Raw genomic sequence first — 22,014 nt, forward strand, 5'->3', positions numbered from 1 at the left:
ACTGATCTCCACAGACTGTGTTGGAACCTTGAGGGCAAGCCCATGCTATCAACACAGCCAGCTAGAACAGTGATTCTCAAAATGTGGTGCTGGACCACCAGCATCAGCATCATCTGGGAACCTGTTACAGATGCATATTCTCAGGCTCTACCCCCAATGCCAAATCAACATTTCTAAGGGTGGGGCCCAGCAATCTGTGTTTTAAGAAGCTTTCCAGGTGATTCAGACTGACAGTTACTGACCCAGAAGATCCCCTGCTCTTACTTCATAGTAAATAGATTTTTCCCCCAGTCCCAGAGACAACTTGGATCCAAATTCTGAGGTGGGCTTAGCCCCAGAGCCCCCTAAAAATTCTGACTTTGAAATCACCCTTTCTTCTGTTGCCTCTCAGCTGCCTGCTGTGTCTCCATCTTTTCCCCTTCCTCCTTCTATGAGCCCTATTGTACTCCTGTACAGGCACTCTTGCTCTGGTCTTTAAGTCACTGCCAAATAAAATTCAAGAAGTTAGCCATCTCACCATGGAGGCAGATGCACACAAAATCAAAGCATGGTCAGAATGATATAAGTCCTAGTAACGATCAAGGTGGAGATAAATGTTGGCAGAATCCAGGGGAAAGATTATTTGGTTCCAGCTGGGAGGACTGGAGAAGGTGTTATAGAAGAGATAGGGCTTGATCTGAGCTTTGGAGGATGAGAAGCCTTTTAATAGACTGAGAAATGGGGGAATTAGTGTTTTGATATATACCTGAAGTGATGTGCAGAGTTATGTGCTTAGAGGTAAAGCTGCAGGTACAGCCACTGGAATTACAGCTTTTCCCAACTTGTAGCATTATCTGCTTTAACCTGGATTCATTCTGATCTGCCTCAGCCTCCTTTTGTCCAGACTTTTCTCTCCTCGTCTCGTAAATATTCTGTATTTTCTTCTTCATGGGATTAGCGCCTTATAAACAAGTTTGAGCAGGGACATTTGTAACTAATGGAGACAATTTGAGAGTTAATAGCCTGGGCAAGCCTAAATAGTTAAGATCATGTGGAAGCAATTTCACTTTGGTCTCAATCCAGTAAGTCATCATCACGGGTTTATAAGTCTATGGGTCTGGGTGATGAGTTGAGGAGTTTGGTTGGAAAGAGAGGGGAGTGGGTGGTGAAGAAAAGTTTTTAATTTCCAAAAAAAGGGGAAAGAACCCAGAGGAGATACACGAGTACTACTGGTCTTGTTTTACTCGGATTTAGAGTGCCGTGATGAATTACAGTGATTCTCAAGAAGGGAAGATTTTGCCCCGAGGAGACATTTAGCAATATCTGAAGACATTTTTAGTTGTCACAATGGAGTGGGGGGAGCTACTGGCATCTAGGAGGTAGAGGTCAGGGGTGTGGCTAAACCCTACAATGCATAGGACAGCTCTCCCCTCAACACAAAGAATTCTCCAATCCAAATCGTCAGTAGTGCTGAGGTTGAGGAGCCCTGGATGAAGAGCACATTCAACACCTATCAGATTGGCTAAAATAAAATACAGTAACATACCAAGGGCTGGCAAGGATGTGGAGAAACCAAACGGAATCACACATGCACTGCTGGTGGGAACGTGAAACGGGGTAGCCACTCAGGAAACCTGTTTGGTAGTTTCTCATAAAACCAAACCCGCAATCACCACACGACCCAGCAATTGTACTCTTGGGCATTTAATCAAGAGAGATGGAAATTTACATTCCCACAAAAACTAGTGCACAAATATTCAAAGCAGCTCGATTCATAATAACCCCAAACTGGAAAGAACACAGATGTCCTTCAATGAGTGAATGGGAAACAAACCATGCTACATCCGTAGCACAGAATATTACTCAGGGGTACAAGGACTAGACTACTGATACATGCCACAACCTGGATGAATCTCCTGAGAATTACGCTGAGTTGGAAAAAGCAAATCCTAAAAGGTTACATACTGTATGATTCCATTTACATAACATTCTTGACAAGAAGAAATTAGAGAAATGGAGAACAGATTAGTGGTTGCCAGGGGTTAAGGACTGGGGAGTGGGGGAGCCCGTAGGGGGTAGGTGTGCTTTTAAAAATGCAATACAGAGGGCTCTTGCATTGGAACTGTTCAGGATCTTGGCTGTAGTGGTGGAGAGACAAACCTGTCTACATGATGAACTCTCTCTCTTTCACACACTCACACACACACATACACACACACACACTCAACACATACAAGTAAAACTAAGGAAATCTAGACAAGCTGGGTGGACTGTTGTGATAATGTACTACAGTTTTGCAAGATGTTATTATTGAGTGAAATCGAGTAAAATGTACCTAGAATATCTCTGTATTATTTCCTACAAGTACATTTGAATCTACAATTATCTAACATAAAAAGTTAAAAAAGAGCTAACTCAGATCTGCATACTTGGAGAACATTAATGGTTTGTTTTGCACAATTGTTCCATAGATTATAACTTTTCTTTTTTGTGCTCAAGTCTATTGTGATTTTTGTCTTCTTTCCTCAAATTAAGTATGAGGCTTTAAGGTAAAACAATCTATTCACTCTTACTGATAATTTCTCAATGTCGCTAGATACGAAAATTATAGTGATCCCCTTTCACCTAACCATTTTCGTTTGCAAATGCCACCGTCCCTCCTAACTACACGTGCTTCCGTAGGCTAAGAAACATAGCCTGTTGCCATCAGTACAAATACAGCACTTGAAATAAGGCCAACCTTTAGCAAACTGTAACTCATCTCCAATATACTATGATTCACAGAACGAAGAGGAGGAATTTAAAACATCAGCTCATCAGAGATTATAAATATGAGCGACATTTAAAGAAAAAGGAAGTTTTCAAAATAGCTCTTTCATTCCAAGTTTTATTTATTCAACATTCTTAATTAATATGTTTCGAATTAGAACTCCATAGATATTACCCATGTAAATGTTGAGTCTAACTGTTTGTTCTTCTGTTTACTTGTCACTGCTAAGAATATGTCTTTATTTCTCTGTGAAGGATGAACAGTGATTTGCCAAACCAGTTCCATGCTGCAGTGATGCTACTAGCTTCGCTTCTGAATCAGAGCCTCTATGGCACCTCCGTTACTAATGAGAATTCAGAGTGAGGGATCAAAGACATAAAATCTGCTTTGTAAAATGAAGGATACAGCTATTTCTGAGACTACGGAAGGTAGAAAGCAATAGGAGAGGGTGAGGTTAGGTGTTTCAACTCTCCTCTGTTTGATTTATTTGACAAATAGAAGACAAGCATAGTCTACATCTCAGGACAAGATAGAACCAGATTGTCAGCATGATTTTAGAGAAATATCTGGAAAATCACAGAGGACAATGATATTGTGTGCCTATAAAAGGCAAAAGGAAATTTCTGTTTACTTAATGAGCAATATGGCAACTTAAGAAATTATCTGGCAAAATTTTTTGAGGATATTGGAATAATTAACTCAATAATCCACTTGCTTGACTAAAAGTGATGTCTGTTTTCACCACTGGTTTTGATAACTGAATGAGTGTTTCCTATTGCTCAGGAAGACATTGAAAAATTGTTTGATGGTAGGAATCATTGTCCTGATTCTGTTGTTGACAAAAATGTCTCTATTTTACTGTTCAGTAAGAAGTTTGCCCTTGGTCCTTGATAAATACGCTTGCTCAAGTTAAAGACACACTTCTTGCCATCACTAATCATTTTATCACGAATTTCTGTTTAATTTTAGCATATGAACCTATTAAGATGTCATATGGCTTTTTCCTGTTTAATTACGTCAACTGTTTCCTGGTGTTGAATTATCCTTTTATTTCTTATGTGTGGTATATTATTCTTTTAAAATCCACTTGATATTCAATTTGCTAATATTTGCAGTATATTCATAAATGAGATTGGCCAATAGTTTTCTTATCTAAATGGCATGTCAGAGTTAGCGGAGTCTCAGAAATGAGTTGGGACTTTTATCTTTTCCTTAGCTTTGGAATAGTTTAAATAGAATACATATTATCTTCTCCTTAAAGATACCATAGTGCTACTCCACAGAACTATATGGTCATAATGGCTTTTGTGGGGGAAGGGAGAATTTTGACAATTTGAAAAAATTTCTTTTATGGTCCACTCAGTCTTTTTAACTCTATTTGGGTCAGATTTAATAATTTTTACTTTCTCTGAAAAATGTCCCAATCATGTATGTTTTCAAAACAGTTGGCATATAACTGTAATTCTCCTGCATAATTTTGAATGCGTCAGGCAAAGCATAAATTTGAAAATACTTCACTGTATCAGCTATTATATATTAAAAAATCTGGGTTTAGGGAGACCAATATTCTATCCGAGGTATGGGAAAAATTAGGTCTCAGTCTCTCAAGGATCCTCCACTTTCAATAAAGCTTGCTTTAAACATAGTCAGAATTAGCAGTTGCCTGGATGACGTGTATCGAAGGGAACCAAAATCTCTATGTCCCAAATACTTTACTACTTCTTGATCACAATAATGAGGAATCCCACCAGTCACTTCTTTAGATTAAGACTCTGGAGGCCCCAGATAAAGTAAAAATATGCTCTATGGAAGGAGTCTCACATTCTCCATTTTACCTTATCATAAATTTGTTTAGCCCTAAAAGATCCCTGAAGATCTTGGTTGGATGCGTACTGCTAGGTTTCAGATTCAAATATAAATGGGCCCAAGGGCTTGCCCTTGAAAAAATATATCAGTGCTTATTGTTTTATTCCAGTCTCTATATTCTAGATTTTATTCCATGCCAGGCAACCTGCCCCTAATTTCTGCCTTAAATTTGCTTGCCTGTTTGATTTTGGGTGTTTAATCCTGGATTGTGAACTTTGGTTAACTAAGGCAAAATCCCTCAGAAGGAAAAACCAGAACCCCCATACTAGATGCAGACTTGAGGGTGCACGGATGCCCACTGACCACAGACGAGCAAATCAAAAGTTAATTAACAAACAATTAACAGCCAAATAATAGGGTCATCAACCTGCATTGAACCAACAGCCTGGAAACTTAGGTATTCATTGCCCTTGAAATTTGCATTGACTAAAATGTACCTTCATGGCTTCTTGGCATCTATCTACTTACTTATTATAAACTGAGAGGATGGTTAGGGCTACCTAATAATAAGCCTAATGAAACCAATAAGTTAGTTTTCCTTAATTCTAAAAATGGAGTCTGGGGATACCACTGCATAAGGTATAGAGCTAAGAGTTAGTAGTCTGAAATTCAACTCACCATGTTTAGCTCTCTCCATGCATTGTCTCCATCTGCTCTAAGATTGAGCATAATCAATATTGATCCCTTTACCTCACAGGGATTATTTTTTTTTTTTACAGTGTAATGAGCTGCTTGTGTAAAGCTCCTTAGAGAAAGCTACTGCTAAGATACAGCACTTCAAAATGCATGGAAAAAGAAATCGATCATGGCCTTATCAAATGAAATTAGTATACAGTCACACACACCACCTCTTAGTATCTTGAGGAAAATCACACTTTTTTTTTTTTTTTGGTCTGTTTTGTTTAAATCAAGGAAGCGTTAAAGACTTGATTCCCTTTTCCCCATTAGTCCCAAGAAGATAGCTGCAGGGAAATCGCAGAGTGGAAATGCCCAGATAGAATAAAGCCAGGGACTGATTACACGTCTGCTGTGCATGCTAATGCCTCCCCCCGGCTGGTTCCACGTGGGGAAATGGGAGGGTTGCATTGATTCCGTCCACACTCCTCTAGAGCTCTGATTGATGCTGAGCCGTGTTGCCTATAGCTTCAGTCGACCGCTCCTGGAGCCAAAGAGGGCTGCCTGTTAGCTTCCTTTATAGCACAAAGTGAAATAGTCACGTGGACTATATTCTGATGTTCCCTTGGAAATGGTTCAGAAAGTTTCCAGGTTTGTTTCTATTTCACAACCTTGAAAGCTCACACACCAAATATATTCGCTTTGCTGTATGTTTCAGAACAAAAAAAGAACGCTTCAACTCAGAAGGAGTAGGCAAATAAATACAATCCTTTCCAGCTTCTGCCTCACCAATTAAATCCTTCCTTTGTAACGTACCTCAGTCCATTGTTTTCTTTCTAACTTTAAAGTGCACACAACCCGGGGCGCCTGGGTGGCTCAGTCGGTTGAATGCGCACAGTCCGGGGCGCCTTCCGCTCCGGTGAAGATCTCAGGGTCTTGGGATTGAGCTCTGCCTCGGGCTCCCTGCTCAGTGGGGGAGTCTGCTTCTCCCTCTCCCTCTCCCCCCTCCACCCCTGCTCTCGTGCAGGCAGGTGCATGCTCTCTGCCTCTTTCTAAAAAAAATAAAATCTAAAAGAAAAAAAAGGAATGCAGATACTGGGTTATATACACCTAAATATCTTTCATTAGAGGCAAGCTTCTAGAGTTCTTTATATGGCGCCTCTGAATATGGAGAGCAGTATTTCCCAAACATGCTTCATTGTGGAACCCTTTTTGCAAGGACCATGTCAAAAGATTAATGCTCCATGGAACTTACTCTGGGAAATGTAGATGCTTTTAAGGCTATTATTCTATTTTTAGCACAATAATATCCAAATACCAAAGTTAAATCAGGAATATCCAGAAATCTACCTATATAAAAAACTTAAATAAAAAAATGAGGTTAATACTATTTTTAATTTGTTGCTGTTTTAACTTGATAAAATCTGTTTTTCAAAATAACCTCTTGATGTAATTTCAAAGTCGATGCACTTATATTGGAGAATTTGATTTGAAAAATAGAAAAGAGCACAAAACTTACAATTATTAAGAGAGTCACAACTGTTAATACTTCCATGGAGATCCTTCTAGAATTCAAAGTATTTCCTAAATTAACTATTATTTTTTAAAAACTATTATTTTCAACTTGGTATGAATCCTTGCATTAGAAAAAGACTTATTTATTTATTTATTTATTTATTTATTTATTTATTTATTTTAAAGAGAGAGAGCGTGTGTGCACGAATGGGGTGGGGAGAGGCAGAGGGAGAGGAAGAGAGAGAATCCTAAGCAGACTCTCCTCTGAGCACAGAGCCCTGTGTGGGGCTTGATCCCAAGACCCTGAGATCATGACCTGAGCCGAAATCAAGAGCCAGATGTTTAACAAACTGAGCAACCCAGGTGCCCCAAATTAACTATTATTTTTATTGTTAAGTCAAATTTTTAATTTCCCATTTAGCAGGTCTCCTGTTCTAGTTTGCATATGGCCCAATTTTTATAAGGACCTTCAAATATAAAATTTTTCTGATACAAGATGGAATATTGAAGCCTAAAAATATTCTAAAATGAAAGATAGTAAAAAACTGCAAAGCAGAAAATTAGCTTCATCTTTACAGTCAGATACATTATTCTTATTACATATTCTAAGGCTGAATTTTTGTTATACCTGAATATTCCCCAACAGTGGCATCTAATTTATTTGTATATTTATACCCTACCTTATTACAAACATAATTTATGATGACTGTCTAAATGTCTTTAAATGACTTCAAGAATTAAAATTCATTGGCTTGAAGATACTGAGAACCCATCGCACCTTAAATATCTCTGAGGGTAGGAGATGATCACCTTCATTTTATAGATTCATCAGGACAGCAGGATTAATCATAACACCTGAATAAGTTTTCCCATTGGGTGCTTTTACTGAAAAGGCTAGAACAAATTCTAGGTTTTGTTTACAACCCTGCCTAGAACAAATGAGGAATACACAAAATGACCTCCAGGAGGCCTTCCAACTTGGTATGAATCCTTGCATTAGAAAACAAGTTTCTCAAGAAAGCGATAATGGTGAACTTCGTGAGTTAAGATGGCGGAGGAGTAGGGGACCCCTTTTTCAGCCGGTCCCCTGAGTCGAGCTGGATAGGTACCAGACCAGCCTGAACATCCACGGAATCAGCCCGAGACGCAGGAAGATACATCTGGATCTCTACAAATGAACATCTCCAGCGCTGAGTATTGACGGACGAAGCGGGGAGCCATGAAACCGCGCACAAATATCGGAAGATAAATGGAAGGGGGAGGGAGCCGCGGTGTTTGGGCGCTGGAAAGCGGTAGCCACCTGCACGGGGGAGCGGGCGGACTCGCGGACCGGCACCCGCGAGAGAACAGACTGAGACCATGAGCCGGGGAGCGCGCGACCAGACTGAGGGCCGGAGCTTCGGAGCCTGCAGGGGTGGCTGGCGGTGTTAGAAACACAAAGGACAGACACGTGCTGGCCCTGGAAGTGAGGACTGGGATGCCGGGTGTGGGGCGCATATCCCGGGACGCTGCAGGGTTGAGCAGCACCAACAGAAAGAGAGTTAAAGTGGCCAGAACATCAGTGGAGAACGGTCCGCGATCCCTCTGTTCTGAGACAGAGGCTGAGATTCGGCCACTGTTGCTCTGACTCTCAGAGGAGGCACAGCAAACCACCAGGGAGCCGCCAGAGAACAGAAGCCTGGAAATACCGGCTCACAGTGTGCCCATCCCCATCCCTCCTCGCAGGGGACACGGAGACTCTACCCAAATAGGGTTGCCTGAGTATTGGTGCGGCAGGCCCCTCCCCCAGAAGGCAGGCTGAAAAATCAAGAAGTCCACATCCCTAAGATCCCTATAAAACAAGGGCGCACGGCCTGGGTCCCGGTCAATAATTTGGGCTCTGGACAACCCCGCAACCTCTCCTCATCAGAATGACGAGAAGGAGAAATCCCCCCCAGCAAAGAAAAGACAATGAGTCTGTGGCCTCTGCCACAGAACTAATGGATATGGATATAACCAAATTATAGGAAATGGAATTCAGAGTAACAATGGTCAAGATGATGTGTAGACTTGAAAAAAGTATTAATGAAAATGTTAATGAGAATATAGAATCTCTAAGGGCGGAAATGAGAGGGAATCTGGCAGAAATTAAAAATTCTATGAGCTTGGGGCGCCTGGGTGGCACAGCGGTTAAGTGTCTGCCTTCGGCTCAGGGCGTGATCCTGGCGTTATGGGATCGAGCCCCACATCAGGCTCCTCTGCTAGGAGCCTGCTTCTTCCTCTCCCACTCCCCCTGCTTGTGTTCCCTCTCTCGCTGGCTGTCTCTGTCTAATAAATAAATAAATCTTCAAAAAAAAAATTCTATGAGCCAAATGCAGTCAAAACTAGAGGCTCTGACGGCCAGAGTGAATGAGGCAGAAGAACGTATCAGCAAATTGGAGGATGGGTTAGTAGAAGTGAAAGCTAAAATAGAATCTGGACTCAAAAAAATCCACGCTCAGGAATGTAGGTTACAGGAGATTACTGACTCAATGAAACGTTCCAATGTCAGAATCATCGGCATCCCCGAGGGGGTGGAGAAAAACAGAGGTCTAGAAGAGATATTTGAACAAATTGTAGCTGAAAACTTCCCTAATCTAGCAAGGGAAACAAACATTCGTGTCCAAGAAGCAGAGAGGACACCTCCCAAGCTCAACCACGACAAACCTACACCACGTCACGTCATAGCGCAATTTGCAAATATTAGATCCAAGGATACAGTATTAAAAGCGGCCAGGGCAATGAAATTTCTCACGTACCAAGGCAAAGGCATCAGAATTACGTCAGACCTGTCTACACAGACCTGGAATGAGAGAAAGGGTTGGGGGGGGCATTTCTAAAGCTCTTTCAGAGAAAAACATGCAGCCAAGGATCCTTTATCCAGCAAGGCTGTCATTCAGAATTGATGGAGAAATAAAGACATTTCAGAATCGACAGTCACTAGCCAATTTCGTAACCCCGAAACCAGCCCTACAGGAGATATTAAGGGGGGTTGTATAAAGGTAAAAAGGCCCCAAGAGTGATACAGAACAGAAAGTCACAAACTATAGAAACAAAAACTTTACTGGCAACATGGCATCATTAAAATCATATCTCTCAATAATCAGTCTCAATGTAAATGGCCTAAATGCTCCCATAAAACTCCACAGGGTTGCAGATTGGATAAAAAGACATGACCCATCCATTTGCTGTCTACAAGAGACTCATTTTGAACCTAAAGATACATTCAGACTGAAAGTAAAGGGATGGAATACCATCTTTTACGCAAATGGACAACAAAAGAAAGCGGGGGTAGCAATTCTCATATCAGACAGATTGGATTTTAAACTAAAGACTACAGTTAGAGACACAGAAGGGCACTATATTATTCTTAAAGGATGTATCCAACAAGTGGATATGACAATTATAAATAACTATGCCCCCAACAGGGGAGCAGCAAGATACACAAGCCACCTCTTAACCACAATAAAGAGACATATAGATAAAAATACACTAATAGTAGGAGACCTCAACACTCCACTATCAGCAATAGACAGATCACGTAAGCAAGAAATCAGCAAAGAAACAAGAGCTTTGAATGCCATACTCGATGAGTTGGACCTCATAGATATATATAGAACACTACACCCCAGAATCAAAGAATACTCATTCTATTCTAATGCCCATGGAACATTCTCAAGAATAGACCATGTTCTGGGACACAAAACAGGTCTCAACTGATACCAAAAGACTGAAATTATTCCCTGCATATTCTCAGACCACAACGCTCTGAAATTGGAACTCAACCACAAGGAAAAATTTGGAAGAAACTCAAACACTTTTAGACTAAGAACCATCCTGCTCAGGAATGACTCGATAAATCTGGAAATCAAAAATCAATTTAAACAATTTATGGAGACCAACGAGAATGAAAACACAACGGTCCAAAACCTATGGGATACTTCAAAGGCAGTCCTAAGGGGGAAATACATAGCCATCCAAGTCTCACTCAAAAGAATAGAAAAATCTAAAATGCAGTTTTTATATTCTCACCTCAAGAAGCTGGAACAGCAACAGAGGGGCAAGCCTAATCCACACACGAGGAAGCAGTTGACCAAGATTAGAGCAGAAATCAATGAATTAGAAACCAGAAGTACAGTAGAGCAGATCAACAGAACTAGAAGCTGGTTCTTTGAGAGAATCAATAAAATTGACAAACCGCTGGCAAGACTTATCCAAAAGAATAGAGAAAAGACCCAAATTAATAAAATTATGAATGAAAAAGGAGAGGTCACGACCAACACCAATGAAATTGGAAGGATTATTAGAAACTTTTATCAACAGCTATATGCCAGTAAATTAAGCAATCTGGAAGAGATGGAGGCCTTCCTGGAAACCTATAATCTACCAAGACTGAAACAGGAAGAAATTGATTTTTTAAACAGGCCAATTAATTATGAAGAGATTGAGTCAGTGATAAACAACCTTCCAAATAACAAAACTCCAGGCCCGGACGGTTTTCCTGGGTAATTCTACCAAACATTCAAAGAAGAAATAATACCTATTCTCCTAAAGCTATTTCAAAAAATAGAAACAGAAGGAAAGCTACCAAACTCATTCTATGAGGCCAATATTACCTTGATCCCCAAAGCAGGCAAAGACCCCATCAAAAAGGAGAATTACAGACAGAGTTCCCTAATGAATATGGATGCCAAAATCCTCAACAAGATCTTGGCTAATAGAATCCAACAGTACATTAAAAGGATTGTCCATCATGATCAAATGGGATTCATCCCTGGGATGCAAGCGTGGTTCAACATTCGCAAATCGATCAGCATGATACATCATATCAAGAAGAAAAGACTCAGGAACCATATGATCCTCTCAATTGATGCCGAAAAAGCATTTGACAAAATACAGCATCCTTTCCTGATTAAAACCCTTCAGAGTGTAGGGATAGAGGGTACATTCTTCAATCTCATAAAAACCATCTATGAAAAGCCTACAGCAAATATCATTCTCAATGGGGAAAAGCTGGAAGCCTTTCCCTTAAGATCAGGAACACGACAAGGATGCCCACTCTCGCCACTATTATTCAACATAGTACTAGAAGTCCTTGCAACAGCAATCAGACAACAAAAAGGGATAAAAGGTATCCAAATTGGCAGAGAAGAAGTCAAACCGTCTCTCTTCGCAGACGACATGATACTCTATATGGAAAACCGAAAGAATCCACTCCCAAACTATTAGAAGTTATAGAGCAATTCAGTAATGTGGCGGGATACAAAATCAATGCTCAGAAATCAGTTGCATTTCTATACACGAATAACGAGACTGAAGAAAGAGAAATTAGGGAATCCATCCCATTGACAATAGCACCAAAAACCATACGTTACCTTGGAATTTACGTAACCAGAGACGTAAAGGATCTATATTCTAGAAACTATAAATCACTCTTGAAAGACATTGAGGAAGACAGAAAAAGATGGAAAGATATTCCATGCTCATGGATCAGAAGAATTAACATAGTTAAAATGTCCATGCTACCCAGAGCAATCTACACTTTCAATGCTATCCCGATCAAAATACTGATGACATTTTTCAAAGAACTGGAACAAATAGTCCTTAAATTTGTATGGAACCAGAAAAGGCCCTGAATCGCCAAGGAACTGCTGAAAAGGAAAAACAAAGCTGGGGGCATCACAATGCCGGATTTCGAGCTGTACTACAAAGCTGTGATCACAAAGACAGCATGGTACTGGCACAAAAACAGACACATAGACCAATGGAACAGAATAGAGAACCCAGAAATGGACCCTCGGCTCTTTGGGCAACTAATCTTTGATAAAGCAGGAAAAAACATCCAGTGGAAAAAAGACAGTCTCTTCAGTAAATAGTGCTGGGAAAACTGGACAGCTACATGCAAAAGAATGAAACTTGACCACTCTCTCACACCATACACAAAAATAAACTCCAAATGGATGAAAGACCTTGATGTGAGACAGGAATCCATCAAAATCCTAGAGGAGAACATAGGCAGCAACCTCTACGACATCAGCCACAGCAACCTTTTTCATGACACATCTCCAAAGGCAAGAGAAACAAAAGATAAAATGAACTCGTGGGACTTCGTCAAGATAAAAAGCTTCTGCACAGCCAAGGAAAGAGTCAGAAAAACTAAGAGGCAGTCCACGGAATGGGAGAAGATATTTGCAAATGACACTACAGATAAAAGACTGGTATCCAAGATCTACAAAGAACTTCTCAAACTCAATACGTGAGAAACAAATAAACAAATCACAAAATGGGCACAAGATATGAACAGACACTTTTCCAATAATGACATACAAGTGGCTAACAGACACATGAAAAACTGTTCAAAATCATTAGCCATCAGGGAAATTCAAATAAAAACCACACTAAGATACCACCTTACGCCAGTTAGAATGGCAAAAATTGATAAGGCAAGAAACAACAATTGCTGGACAGGATGTGGAGAAAGGGGATCCCTCCTACATTGTTGGTGGGAATGCAAGTTGGTACAGCCACTCTGGAAAACAGTGTGGAGGTCCCTTAAAAAGTTAAAAATTGAGCTACCCTATGACCCAGCCATTGCAATACTGGGTATTTACCCCAAAGATACAGACGTAGTGAAGAGAAGGGCCATATGCACCCCAATGTTCCTAGCAGCATTGTCAATAATAGCCAAATCGTGGAAGGAACCGAGATGCCCTTCAACAGATGAATGGATTAAGAAGTTGTGGTCCATATATACAATGGAATATTACTCAGCTATCAGAAAGAATGAGTTCTCAACATTTGCTGCAACATGGACGGCACTGGAGGAGATAATGCTAAGTGAAATAAGTCAAGCAGAGAAAGACAATTATCATATGATTTCTCTCATCTATGGAACATAAGAACTAGGAACATCTGTAGGGGAAGAAAGGGATAAAGAAAGGGGGGATAATCAGAAGGAGGAATGAAGCATGAGAGACTATGGACTCTGAGAAACAAACTGAGGGCTTCAGAGGGGAGGGGGGTGGGGGAATGGGATAGGCTGGTGATGGGTAGTAAGGAGGGCACATATTGCATGGTGCACTGGGTGTTATACGCAACTAATGAATCATCGAACTTTACATCAGAAACCAGGGATGTACTGTATGGTGACTAACATAATAAAAAAACATTAAAATAAAAAAAAGAAAGCGATAATGGTGATTCCCTCCCCCTTAAAATATGTTTTTCACCCTTACAATTGTGCAGTCAGTATTTTCTGAGAAGCCTAGCTTACAAAGTCACATTATTGATATTTAAAGGACAAATCACAGGTTTTTTGCCTGGAGAGGAGTTTTATTGACTTTCTATGGTTAAGGGATAACAAGAAGATTGTATACTGCCAGTTTTCCTCTGCCAGCTGCGGGTATTTTGATTGTAAATATCAAAATACATTTTCCCTTAGTACTCTTACAAAAATAACAGTGAATCTAAGAATTAGAGATAGTAATAGTTCAGATGGTTTGCCATCCGCTGAGAACCCCAGATAGCTTAAGGATGAATGATCAGGCTCTCATTGTAAGAACTTTTATTTTTAATAATTGATGACGAGTATGTATTGCTGCCACTGTTCCCCACTTAATTACTTTTCTTTTTGATCAAGCACATTAATGAAAAGAGACCTAATAAATCATGTGCAAAAACAGTAAAGCACTTAATTAACATGTGTTTCCCTGATTGATGGTGATAGAAAACCACAGTAGTGCTGAGTAGGCTCACAAGGGCACCTTCAACCGACATGGTATCTTGAACAAACATACGGCTGAGAGCATATGTGAACTCTATTCTCGTTTAAGAACTAGCCATGACAACCACAGATCACAATGCCATTACATCTTCCTTCTCCTCTCTGACTGAGAGGCTCTATGCTCCTGGCTTGGGGGATGTAAACAACACATGGGAAACATAAAGCAACAAATGCAGGGGTAGACTCTTTCTAATGCCAACAGCCAGCATTTATTGAATACTTACTGTGTTCTGGGTTCTCTGCTATGTGTTTTAAAAGATTGTCTTATTTAACTCTTCAACAATGCTCTTAGCTAGTGATCATTACTATCTTCATTTTATAAGGAAAAAAACCCTGATATGTATTGATGGTAAGCCATGGTCCAATCTGCTCAGCTAGTAAGTAAGGTAATCCGGTTAGCCTTACTCCATAGCACCATTTGATTGACTGGAAGATGTTTTCCCATGTGTTTCCAGCTAATTTGAAATTCTGTGGGAGACTCACAAACTACTATAGGTATCCCCAGAATGGGATCACCCGAGAACAAACAATGGTTGAGATAACTGGGTTTCATACACACACAATGAAAAAGTAGATCATGTTGCATGATTAAAACACAGCAACATCTTAATTTTGGTTCTGCGAGAATGGGAGATCAGGGGTGGAAGTGAGGGTTCGTTCTTCTTCCTTATCCCGTATTCCATTTTTTTTGTGTGTGTGTAATGTGGTTTTGCTGCTTTTAAAATGACAACCAATAGAAGCCAATAAATAAATCCCTCTTCTCTCTACCTCCCTCAAGAATGGACAGGTCCTACGTCACCTTAATCTGATATTTCTCCAGAATGGATAAACAAATCAGCTTCACTCTTTAAATAGGTCACCTATGTTCCCAAATCACCTTTCAGCTCTGCAATCAAGTTTACTGATGGTTGAACACTTCCCAGTCCCTACTGAGGATCCCTGGCTGGCCAGTCTGTTTCTGAAAGATATTTATGAAGACCTTCATCATCTACTGCTTCCAGATCCTTTCCCAGAATACTGGGGGGGGGGGGCAGGTAAGTTAAGAACCCTTTGCTAATCCTGCATAGCATCTCTTTTATGGATGGTTGCTAGGTGCGTTTGGTTAAATGAGACAAGCAGACAGTGTTCTGAACTCACAGAGATTCAGATGAAGAAAGGGACTGATTCATTCTCTGTGCCATCACACCTCAAATTTGAGGACCTTTAGATCAGGTGCATCGTTTGTATGTTAAGGGATATGAAGGGAAGGCAAATATACTGAGTCTGTTAAGTACTCACATACAAGAAGGCAGAGAGCAGAGCTCCAGCTGAAGTGAACCAGGGGATCACAAAGGATGCCCAGGACCCAGAACAAACTCCTTTGGACCATGGAGAGAGGCAGAGAGCATCAGGTGTGTCCTAGAGTCAGAAAAAAAGAAATTCTAATAGATGAAAGGACCACAAAAGAAATTTTAAAAAGGCTGTAGGGAAATTGGCATGGAGACTGGTGGAGAGAATTACTCCTCCCTGCCTGACCCTTTTCTTGCCAAGAGATTTCAAAGTATAAACTGGAAGATTTTTTTTCCCTCCCCATAGGAGCACACATTTAATTTCATTATAAAATCAAGGGAAAGGAAAGGTCCACCTTACATATGGAGGGCAAAGTACTTCTGTGTAAAGGACAATCAGGGCCTGGTTTCAAAAGAAAAACAACAGAAGAGCTCCTCTAGAGTTATTCAGTAGGTATAAAATTTCAGCTGTGCAAGATGAATAAGTTCTAGAGATCTATTGTGACATGGTGCCTATAGTCAACACGGTATTGTGCACTTAAAAATTTCTTAAGACAGATCTCATGTTAAGGGTTCTTACTACCCACATACAAAAGACAACAAGGAAACTTTCAGAGGTGATGAGTATGTCCATTAGCTTGATTGTGGTGATAGTATCATAGGTATACGCATATGGCCAAACTTATCAAATTGCATACAGTAAAAATGTATATCTGTTTTGTATATCGATTGTACCTCAGTAAAGCTCTCAAGGAAAAAAAAAGGAAACCAAGTCATCCTCTGATGAATCAAGTTTTTACAAATTAAGTTTCCATTACTGCAGCGGTTCTTAGTTTTTTTGGAAAGGTAGTGAGGGTAAAGATCCTTTTAGGAATCTGATGAAGCTAGTGAACCTTCTCCACAGATAAAAGCACATACATTCATACACATGAATTGTTGCACGTAATCCCAGGGATCCTGCATCCCAGCTATGGCCTATCCATGGGGCTCATTAAAGAACACCAGCATTGTTGATTGCTCTCAGTGTTGTTCCGGGTTTCCTCCTTTCCCCAGTAGGTATATAAGGTGCTGCCCTTGTGCTGTGAGCATCTCCGTGTCTTGTCATCATCGATATACCCAATTCATCTTTCATTCAACAGCTGTCCACTCCCACTTCAGAATGAGAAACCAGCCTGCTTGGACTTCATTTCTGTACACAGGGTACTATGAAGGCATATGATTTTCCTTTTTCCATGATCAATGTAGGTATGTGTTGATATCATGAAAGAAAACTGTTTCAGAATCTAAAAGGAAAGGGAAAACTTTCCAAATTGAAGAAAATATGGACGAGAGATTCCAATTTCTCCCCTTTACATTTGATGGTGTGATAAGAAGTAGAGAGTAGGGGGAATTTGTTACTGGAGCTTGTCTGGCTGTTTTCTGCCACTCTGTTATAAAGGAACACATTCTAAGAATGGTTTGCACAAGATCCAGACTGATAATGAAAAGCAGAAATAATTACATCTTCTCAATATGTATGTTTTTCTTAATAAAAATGGCCCAAAGCAATCCTTAGACCTAAGAGGCTGTGTGTGTACAATGACTACTGTAATTACAACAGTCAATTGGGAATTTTTGTGATACTGTACGATCCACTATGCATTAACTGGGTATGATCTTATCATTAAACCATCCAATTTCCCAACCCACCAGGCTCTTCTCAAGTCACTTCAGTCTCTCATGTATGGCCAGACAATCAAATCCAACCGCTCTACAAGGCTGAGACGTACTGGTGGTTGCCCTGCAGCCTATACAGCTTAATGTGGCTTGAGATACGTTGCACCTCAGGCTGCCATGTGTAATGGTGCAGCTTGTGCCCTCCACAGATCACTGGGCTTTGGGGCTTGAGTAAGGACTGAACTCCGATCAGAGCTTACTGAGTGTCTTATTAGCCTTCAGTACATACCCACATAGCTCAAACCTTAGTGGCTAAAACAATAACCTTTTTTTTTTTTTTCCTGCTCATGGTTATTATAGGTTGGGTATCTGGATTGGGCTCAGTTGGGTGGTTCTTCTAAGTTTGACTGAGCTTGGCTAGCTGGCTTTTTCATCTATAGTCAGCTTATGGGTGGGCTGGAGCTAGCTGGTTTAGGATGGCCTCAGCTGGCATGGCTGGGATGACTGAGACCCCTCCCCTAACAGACTCCCATCATCCATCTGGCTACCCTGGGCTTGTTTGCATGGTAAGAAAGGTTACTGAGAGCAGCAGGAGGACAAATCCCAAAGTATAAGGCCTTTTTTGACTCTCTGCTTGCATCATGTTTGCTGATATCCCATTGACCAAATTAAGTCTTAGCGACAGTCCAGAAGTAGTGCAGGCGTATGGTACCAAAGACTATGGATGAGAGAGAATAACCTGTGGCCCTCGTTAGAATCTACACCACAGAGCTATGGCACTGGCCTGAGCCTACATTAGTGTGGAGGAAGAGGCAACTATTTCTAGATGTGTCTTTAGGTGTGTCTTTTCCTAATTCATTTGCCCAGAGTGGGTGCCTCTTTTTACAACTCACAAAGGTATGAGATGGGCTAGCTGAGGCTCTAGATTGGCCCAATATATGTTCTATCTTACTAACAAGATGGACATGGCAAATAATATCCCCAGGGATATTTTACCTTTTTCTTTTTTGTAGACTCTCCAAACCAGGCAGGCCCAACAATAAAGACCATCTCTTAAAAATTTTAAAATATTTTTAAGGGAAGGATCCATGTCCAATTCAACCTTGTAAACTCCACAGTCTTCAGCTTAGCATTAATTTGGGCTCAATAATATTTAATCTGAATTGTCACATTTTTATCATTAATATCAGTTACAATCTGTACCCCAGACACATGGTATTCAAAGTGGATCTGCAGACCACCTGAATCAGAATCACTTGGAGCCCTTGTTAAAATGCAGATTCCTGGGTCTGACCTCAGGTCTAATGTACCCAAATCTCTGCTTGCGGCTGGGAGATTTATCTTTAACTCACCTGGGTACTGCTTATGTACATTAAAATTTAAGAATCGCTGCCTTAGAGAAGTGGATTTTGCAATGGTCTGATCTCTATACAAGGTAATAAATAATTTTTACATTCTAATCACACACACACACACACACACACACACATATCCATACATATACACAGAGACAGATGACTGAAAAAAAGATTTTAAGGTGAAAACACCCTAAGTACAATAGATCTTTTCTAATCTACTTACGTTTCCTAAATGCTGATCAGGGACTCAGATATATTTCATGACCCAATAATGTATGATGACCTGGCTTTTGAAAAACACAGCTCTAGGGAAGATGCTCATAGGGCATTTGTTTGAACATTTTTTTCTTCTCCCATATATGTGGTAAGTATATAACGCTTCTTTTTTCTATGTTTATAAAGGCCTTTTAATATCCATTCCCCTATGCCAGTGGTTCTCAAATTTTGGCATGCATCAGAATCACCTGGAATATTGTTCACAACTTTCTGAGTCCCACCCCAAGAGTTTCTGATTCAGCAAGACTGGGGAGAGGCCAAAAATGTGCATTTCTAACAAGTTTCCAGACTGATCCTTCTCCTTGAGGGACCACTACCCTATATATTCCAATCTCTTTTATTTGCTCCACAAACCATAAGGCATCCCCAAGTTTCTGGACTGGTTTTTTATTACCATTTTCTAACCACAGACGCACCATTTCTTGATTTTTTTTTAAATTACTGCTTTCCAGCTACATTTGCTTTAGCTGGTTTCTACTCACTCAGACTTAGCTTGCATTGTGTAATGAACATATTGGATTCAGCTGGCATTTCCCTAAAGCCTGCCAAATGCACTCCAACCATTGTCTTACTGGCACGTTTCCTACTCTGGTTCTAAAACTGTTCTTTTCGTTTCCCTGTTTCTTCAGAAAGCACTAAGGTGGCTCAAGTCCCAGTCTAGTGGTGCTGTTTGTTCTGTAAAGTTAGATACTGTTGTCTCAGAGATGGCAGATCAGCCCCTCAAGGATGTCATTCTGATGCTATTAATCATTTCTTCCTCCAAGGGCCTGCTAGATCTCAGCCTGAGTCTACTGGCCTGTGTTTATTATTGTGCCTCATGTTATTGGAAACTCTCTACCCTAAGCAGAGAGTGAAACATTTTGGGAAATTTCATATATTTGGCAGGAATTGGACAAAATAGCAAGTTATTAGGGTGCCTTCTCTTCTCCCAATGCATAAATGTGGTTTTTGTTCTAGCCATTCTATCCAGTTGTTTTGGCTGTGAAAAAAGAGGAAGAGGGACATAGATAAGTCTAGATCTCCCCCCAAATCCTGTATTACCCATGGTAAGAATGGACCAGCTTTGAATGTTTTAATACAGGGGATAGAGGACTCATTCCTGTCTGAGAACTCTGCATTCTGGCCCCACCATAGGCCACTGTCCTCTCTTGGTCATGATAAGCTGATTAACACCTATGTCATGAATGGTCCAAGGGAAAGATATTTGGAAATCTGATGTCATCATGTGATTTCTCTCCCTCACTTGTCACCCAGATAGTCCTCAGGACCAGAATGGTGCTATGGTACTCATGGCAGTTGACCCTAACATTTCCCTGTAAAATTTCCAAGGTAAAAATTCTCTCTCCTATATCCTATGATCTGCCTATCTGGGGAGTGGGATGGGATCTCTGCAGGACTTTGAGCAGATTTTAAGTTCTTTTCTGAGAAAAATCTGGACTCTGCCCAGGTCCATCTGAGGCCCATTTCCATTAAAGGTAGGATGACTTTTTATCTAAGTCAAAATACAAATCATGTTCTTTAATTTTCAAAAAGATGTTTAAACTGGGGCACCTGGGTGACTCAGTCGGTTGAGTGGCTGGCTATTGATTTCAGCTCAGGTAGTGATCTCAGGGTTGTGAGATCAAGGCCCAAGTCAGATTCTGTGCTCATTGTGGAGTCTGCTTGAGATTCTCTCTCTCCCTCTCCCTCTGCCCCTCCCCACTCATTCTCTCTCTCAAAAAATTAAAAAAATAAAAATAAATAAAAATAAAAAAAGATGCCTCAACTTCCCACATAGTCATCTGAAAGCAAAAGCATTGGAAAAGCTTATTTTTGAACTGATATGTAACTTTAGCCAAAATCATGGTTGGGAAGGGTTATACTTGCAAGAGATGTTCTAGATTACCCACCAATAATAGGATCTCTTACTTCTAGCTTTGTGTTAAGTGCTAGATCCCCTAATAGCAATGCATTCAATAATACCTTGGCTGCAGTAGAATCTTCTTCAGGACCTCACTCCTCTCCCACCCAAAAGGTAAGAGCAGTCCCTCTGGCAACCATTTTCTGTGATATGGCCTTGGTTTCCTATACACACTTGAATGGTCCAGACTTATATGTGTGATCTAGACTGTATGAAATAGAGAACCTTCCCTGAAATTTTGGAATTAGGATTGAAGTTCCAGTTTCCATCAGGACTGCCTATTTAAAAGAAGGCAATATAATTCCATGAGTGGCAGTGCAATCCTGTTTTTCACCATGTGGACTGGAGAGCAGAGAAGCTCAGGAGGAGAGAGATACAGAAATTTCAAGAAGAAGAGAAAGAAATGAAGATGATACAGAGATGAGAAAAGGAAAGTGTACAGTTGGTGTTCCAAGCTCCTCATTTTAATGCATTCTAAAGGCCTTTGGGATCCATGTTATTATATCTTAATAAGTGGTGGCTTTTTTGCTTATACAAGTTTGGGTCCACTTAAGTCCATTTCTGTTATATGCAGTCAAAGGAGTTGTAAATAGGACTAATGCATTCTCTGAACTACTATCTAATGTTATCTCTCAGGTTAAATCAGAATCCTTATAGAAAAGACATCTGCATTCTCTACAGAGACATGGTTGAAGCAGCCCCCTTTGTATTACTAGCTGGGTGAAAAACAGACTCACATCTTTGTGTGAGTGTATTTCTGAATGCATATAATGTTACATTTTCTCCAGGAAAATGTTTAACTTCTCGTAAGTCATCTGACAAATGCTTATTGAGCACCTACTATGTGTCCAACATTATGATGAGACCTGGTTTTTTAAAAAAATGGTAATTTTTTTCTCTTAGGTGGTGACATTTTTGTAATCTATAATGTTTCCCTAATTATCTCGACTTCCAGGAAGCTCCCAGCTAAATTTACATGCTAGTTATGGTGACTATTTCATTTCACTATT

General features: G+C 40.3%; 1 long non-coding RNA gene across 1 annotated transcript in view; it reads right to left on the minus strand.

Annotated features, from left to right (window-relative positions):
• The window catches only part of LOC123002228 (uncharacterized), a 237,538-nt gene that overhangs the window by 181,508 nt on the left and 34,016 nt on the right, over positions 1–22,014 (minus strand). Inside the window, exon 6 of the long non-coding RNA XR_006411918.3 lies at positions 15,825–15,944. This is a non-coding gene — a long non-coding RNA (uncharacterized LOC123002228). The remainder of the gene's footprint in view (positions 1–15,824; positions 15,945–22,014) is intronic.

Source organism: Ursus arctos, chromosome X (genome assembly GCF_023065955.2).
Source record: "Ursus arctos isolate Adak ecotype North America chromosome X, UrsArc2.0, whole genome shotgun sequence".
Classification (NCBI taxonomy): domain Eukaryota; kingdom Metazoa; phylum Chordata; class Mammalia; order Carnivora; family Ursidae; genus Ursus; species Ursus arctos.